This window comes from Enhydra lutris, unplaced genomic scaffold (assembly GCF_002288905.1).
Source record: "Enhydra lutris kenyoni isolate GAN:26980312 unplaced genomic scaffold, ASM228890v2 scaffoldscaffold15, whole genome shotgun sequence".
In the NCBI taxonomy this organism is placed as follows: domain Eukaryota; kingdom Metazoa; phylum Chordata; class Mammalia; order Carnivora; family Mustelidae; genus Enhydra; species Enhydra lutris.
The window spans coordinates 56,693,072-56,699,556 of NW_019154099.1; positions in this window are offsets into that span (position 1 = coordinate 56,693,072).

Below are 6,485 nucleotides of genomic sequence, written 5' to 3' on the forward strand. Positions count from 1 at the left end.
TATCCGGAGAACAGATAAACAAAAAGGGAAAGATTGACTAGCCTTCCCTCCATGCTGGTTGCAGGGTCTGAGAGTAAATGATGTTTGACTTTGCTAACTGATGAGTAAAGAACAGGGGCAAGTACTCTTGCAAATATTTAAATTCCATGTGCAAATACCAGTGGACTAGCAGAACTCTCCAGACCAGCATGAGGGAACTCAACTAATATAACAAGAGGTAATTAGGAAAGTAAACACTTTGGAAAAGTATTAAAAAATATATATATTCCAGAAGGATGAGCCTCTGAGGTCAAGTGCAGGAAACCTTGGCTTGTATATGTTAGCCAATGTGAATAAAATTTTAAAAATGTACTTTCTAAAGTAAATGTTTCTGTGCTAAGCAAATAACCCAAACGTCTAAAAAGCCTTTGCAATTATGAGAATAATTTTAATCAAAAAAACCTCACACATTTCTATACCTCTGCATGCGAACTTGGATTATGGTCCAGTCTGTGTGAAAAAACGAACATGGATTTCTAGTCTTTATTTAATTTTTCAAATTAATTTCATATCAATATAATGACTTTTTAAAATAATTTCTTTATGTCTATATCCTTATTTTTTTGTATTTGATTATAGTACAAATCACTTTGGAATTAATCTGAGATCAGGTGCATACAATCAGATGCTACCAACATATTCAAAACAATATAAAAATCCTATACTTTTGTTCATAAAAAATGACCCTGAGAACTACTTAAACATTTCTGTTTGTTGAACCATGTACCACAAAGTGAAGGTCACACACTGATATAGTTTTAAAACAGCAAGCCAACATAAAATTGCCAAGATGATTTGTTGAGAACATCCTTTTGTCTTGTTGAATGAGATAATCCTTGAACAAAGGGACTGATAAAAACGTAAGATTAATATTTTCTGGGATCTTTGTTCTGAGCTCTTATGCACCAGGTAAAGAACACCTACTTCTAAAGCTCTGATTTTGCATTTAGCAGTTTTCTTCATGTATATCTCATTCTGATCTTACCTTCTGGGGTGGGGAGGACTTCATTTCATTGTAAAGTGAGCCTCCCGGATCTGATGAAATTCGATTTTCATCCTTACTGCCACTGACTCTGAACTAAACGGTGCAGTTCTGGGATTATTCCTTTTCTCCCTCCCTCAGAATCCCTGTGCTCAGCTGGACATCTGAAAACACTTTTCCTTCTTTGTATTAATTAGTCTGCTCGGCATGTCATAACAATGTACTACAGCTTGGGTGGTTTAAACAGCAGACTTTTTTTTTTTTTTCTTTTTCACAGTTCTGAGTTCCAGTGTCTGAGATCAAGGTGTTGGCAGGGTTATTCTTTGTGAGGCTGATCTCCTTGGCTTGTGGGTGGCCACATTCTCTTCTCAGGGTCTTCAGTGGTCTTCTGTGCATGTCTCCATCCTGATCTGCTTTAATAAGGACATCAGTCATATTGGATTAAGGCCCACCCTCATTGATTCATTTTACCTTAATTAACTCTGAAAAGACCCTATTTTCAAATATAGTCACATTCCCAGCTACTGCAGGGTTAGGACTTCAACCTACTAATTTGGGGGGGGGGCAGTTTAACCTATAATAATCCTGAAAGATCAATGTTAAAGTTAACCTTATTTGGAGACTTCTCATAGCTCCCTACATCTTTTGCAAATATCTCTGCCATCAATTTTTCACTATGCAATTATTCTTAAAAATTCTCTTTCCATTCATATTCCCTGGGGATCTTATTCAATAAATTTTGACTTTTCACCTCCATAAAGCGGATTAATCTTTTGTTTCATTTGGGGTCTTTGACTGCAGGAAACAAAATCCACTGAAGCTATTTTAAGCAGGAGGGGATTTATTAAGGGATATTAGAAAGCTCCCTGAATCATTAGAAGGGATATAGAAATAGGATGTAGTATAACTTAAAGCAATGACTTGAGGCCTTCATGATGGAACTAGGATTGATGGGAGAATTGTCCAGATACTGACCCCCCAAATCTTTGAATCTCCTGCCACCTGTCACCCCAAATAGCTAAGCCACACTGTTTCCTTAAGGTGCTATTTAGAAATCCATCCCATGTGGGTCTGTCTGAGGGGGCTGCTGGGATACTATTGAATTATTTTTATGAATCTAGAGCTGTGTTCATTCCATTCAGTTCATTGGACTGTTTCCTTGTGTGTGTTAAACTGAAGACTAAACTTTGGGGATAAACATAAATAAGGATATGTCCATCACACCTCTTGTATTAGCCTTACAATCATGATCATAAATTTATATCTCAAAATATTTCTACCAATATTAATTCTAGCACTTATTATAATTACTATTTTAGTACTTAGTTCTTATTTACAATGGCTTTGGAAAACAAAATAGAAATCACCTTCAACTGGTATCTCTAAGCTCATTCCTTTTGTACATGGATATTGTATCGTATCTCAGTTGCAAAGAACCGTCCCTTCCCAATTAACTTAGTGTAAGTGGCAAAGAATTGTGTTGTCCAATGAGGCTGTGACCTTGTCACTCCTTCCCTGAAATGTTCTCTCCCATGTCATGTTAAAATTGACCTTCGCTATCACAGTTCTCTTTCAAGTTGTTTCACTTCTTCTTTGTTCTGTGTCAAAAGACAAAATAAATAAGACCAAAAAAATTAAGAAAATTTGTTCCTGCCAGTCTCTGTTGCTGACAAATTCTTCTAATCTTCTAAAGCATCTGACCTCTTCCCTAAGAGATACAGCAGTCCAACTTAAATTTCCACAAGTTCTTCTTCTGAAATAATCTGTTCCATGCACAAACTGAGTCCTCCAGACCATTTCGAGTCCAGAACACTACAACATTCTAAATGAGGCAGTGTCAACTTAAAGATCTTCCACGGTTGGGGCTATAGTTTTAAGTGTATGCTTAGGTCCATTTTATCTCTAGGTATTCTATCTCAATGTCATCAGGATAGCTTGAATTTCTTGCATCTAGAAGCATTTCTACTACTTGTACTGTAACTTGACAAGATACCTATTGTGTATAAAATAATATAAAAGTATTAACTATAAGTATAAACATCATCTATTGAGTGCCTAACATGTACTAGGCAATCGCTATCCCCTTTTATAAATAAGGACAGATGTTTTTAAAAAGTTAAATAGTTTGCCTAAATTCACACTACTAATAAATGGAATTTATTCATGAAATATTGAGTAATTGTATGTATACTTCAGTGATTATTCTATTCACTGAGGGTTTAGCAGTGGACAGAACAGACCACATTCTTACTATCATGGGACATATGTTTAATCAGAAGAGACAGGTTTTATACATATAAAAATATCAAGCGGTGTCAAGGGCTATAAAGGAAAAAGTGGTAGGTTAGAGAGAAAGCGTTGGTGAGTATAGTGGAGACAGAGATGTGAACAGGGAAGGACTAAGACGGTGACAAGGGACAAACAAAACTTACAGGAGATAGAGTAACATGTGTTGAGGCTCCAGGTGGAAAAATGCCCTGTGTGGGGGAAGGAAGGCAAGGGGAATGAGGTTTAGAGGGAAAAGCAGTAAGGGATGATGTCAGTGAGGGAGAGAACATGGGTAAAGTTTGGGAGGACCATATCTGGACATGATGAATATCCTGGACTCACTCAGACACAACCCCTGAGGCAAGGATTTAAAGCTAAGTCATTTTTGGAGAGGAAATTCTAGGGTATATCAGTACTGAGTCGGCAAGCCAAAAAGGGAGAAGGGAGCAAACTTCACGTTTGTTCAGAAGCAAGTTACTGCTGAGGGACAGGACTCCCATCTGGCTGCGACCTCTGAGAGGAGGCACATCTCACCTCTCAGAGAGGCTCACTTTAGAATATTGATCCACCACTTCCACCAGCGCTGGATGAGGGATGCTCCCAAGGATATTCACTCCTCTGCACTTCCATACTATCTTTTTATCACCTGAAATCACTGGGGGCAGCTGGAGGAAGTCCTGAGGAAAGAACCACCGGTGTTTGCACTGTGGTCTTCAGGTCTCCTCATAGAGAGCACTGATGGTGTGGGTGTTGGCAGCATCTTGACTCCACTGTTGGGATGCTCCCAGCACAGAAGTGTTGTCTTAGTCCATTGAGCTTGAGATCAGGGTGCCAGCCTGGTCCAGTGAGGCCCCTGTTCTGGCTTGCTGAGTTCTCCTGGGTCCTTGCTTGGTGGAAGGGTTTAGGGAGCTCCCTGGGACCTCTTTTATCAGAGAGCTAATCCCGTTCATGAGAGGCCCCCCTTCATCCCCTAAGCACCTCTCAAAGGCCCTCTCTGGGGGCGCCTGGGTGGCTCAGTGGTTAAAGCCTCTGCCTTCAGCTCAGGTTATGATCTCGGGGTCCTGGGATCGAGTCCTGCATCGGGCTCTCTCCTCAGCGGGGAGCCTGCCTCCTCCTCCTCTCTCTCTCTGCCTGCCTCTCTGCCTACTCGTGATCTGTCTGTCAAATAAATTAAAATAAATAAATAAATAAATAAAATAAAATAAAATTAAAAAAAGAAGGAATTGTACCAGCAGACCTTCTTAAAAAAAAAAAAAAAAAGCCCTCTCTGATACTACCCCAACACTGGGCATTAGAATTCAACATTGGATTTTTGGGGTGGGGGGAGCACAAACACTAAAACCGCACCAAGTGGCATGAACTGATGTGCCTTTGATGGGTCACTCTGGCGACAGGGATGAAATAGGCAGGATGTGGTGCCCAGAGCAGAAATGAGGAGCTGGGTAGGGGACTATTGCCATCCTCCTGGTCGGCAGCCATGGGCTTGAACTAACTCAGTAATGATGGAGAGACATGGGAAGGCTATGGATGTGTTATGAAGAGAAAGCTAACAGGATTTATTAATAAATTTATTACAGAAAGGATGAACAAAGGACTTTGAAAGATGTCTCCAAGAGAGTGGAAGAATGGAGTTGTCATTTACTAAAATGGGAGAGATTGCAGGATGAGCTTTCTTGGAGAAAAAAAAAATGTGTTTTCGAATAGGTATACTGTCTACATGGAACTAATATAACTCTGTATGTTAACCATACTGGAATAAAAATTTAAAAAAGATAAAAATGCATGGGAAAAGTACTACGAAAGTATAGAAAGCAGATTTAAGTAATGATATTATAATACATTGAATGAAATCACTTCATATCTGGGACACCAAAAAGCAATATTTTATTATTATACAAAGTTAAATCAAATGTTTTAATTTTTCACAAAAGAAAGAAATTTTAACTTATTTTATAACTTATGAGACTGACTTATTTTATAACTTAATGTGATCATATGATGTTGCTGTTGGTGGTAATTATATACACCCATTCCAACACAGTTGTACTCATCATAAAGTTATACTTAAAGGTACTACATCAAAAACCAATAATAAAAAAAAGTTTAATTGTATATATATTTTTTAATTGTATAACTTATTTAATTTATAGGGTGAACTGTGTGATATGTGAATTGTTTCTCAATAAAGCTATTTAAAAAGAAAAAAAAAGTGTGAAAACAAGAATCTCAAGCCTGAAAATATCTTTATAAATTAGGTATCATTATTCCCAGTTTTTAGATGGAAAAAAAAATGTGCTCAGAAACACCAAGAGTTAATAATATCAATAGTATTTATGTAATATTTTATGTTTGAATCCATATTTACAACTTAGAATTATTCTCTTTTTTTTAAAAAGATTTTATTTATTTATTTAAGAGAGATAGGAAGAGAGCTTGAGCAGGCAGAGGGGCAGAGGAAGAAAGAGAAGTAGGCTCCCCACTGAGCAGGGAGCCCAAAATGAGGCTCTGTGCCAGGACTCTGAGATCACAACCTAGAGGAAGGCAGATGCTTAACTGACTGAGCCACCCGGGCACCCCAAACTTCGATTCATTCTTAGTCACAACTTTTAACACTCAGGAAGTTTCTCAAAACAAAATATCTTTTTTTTTTTTTTTTTAAGATTTTATTTATTTACTTGACAGAGAGATCACAAGTAGGCAGAGAGGCAGGCAGAGAGAGAGAGAGGAGGAAGCAGGCTCCCCGCTGAGCAGAGAGCCCAATGCGGGGCTCGATCCCAGGACCCTGAGATCATGACCTGAGCCTAAGGCAGAGGCTTTAACCCACTGAGCCACCCAGGCACCCCAAAACAAAATATCTTTTAACAAAATGCCTGAAACCGACATAGAGCAAGAAAGATGAAGGGTAAGTTAAAGTAATTAGGGTTTATCTCAATATGAAAAAACATCAAATATTTTATTCTTTGTAATAAAAGCAAATTAATTTTAGTAAAACTATTAAAGCAAAACATGAGTTAGTCACATTGCAATAAAGGAGCCATAAATAGGGAATCTTTGACCACTTTCCACAAAATGAGATTATGGATGCTGTCTTAGCAGCCTCAATGTCTTAATAGTTCCAAATACATTCACCCCTAATTATTCAGAGCTAGATTAGTCTTGTTCCATTATCTGGGCTATTCTGGTCTCCTTTTTATTC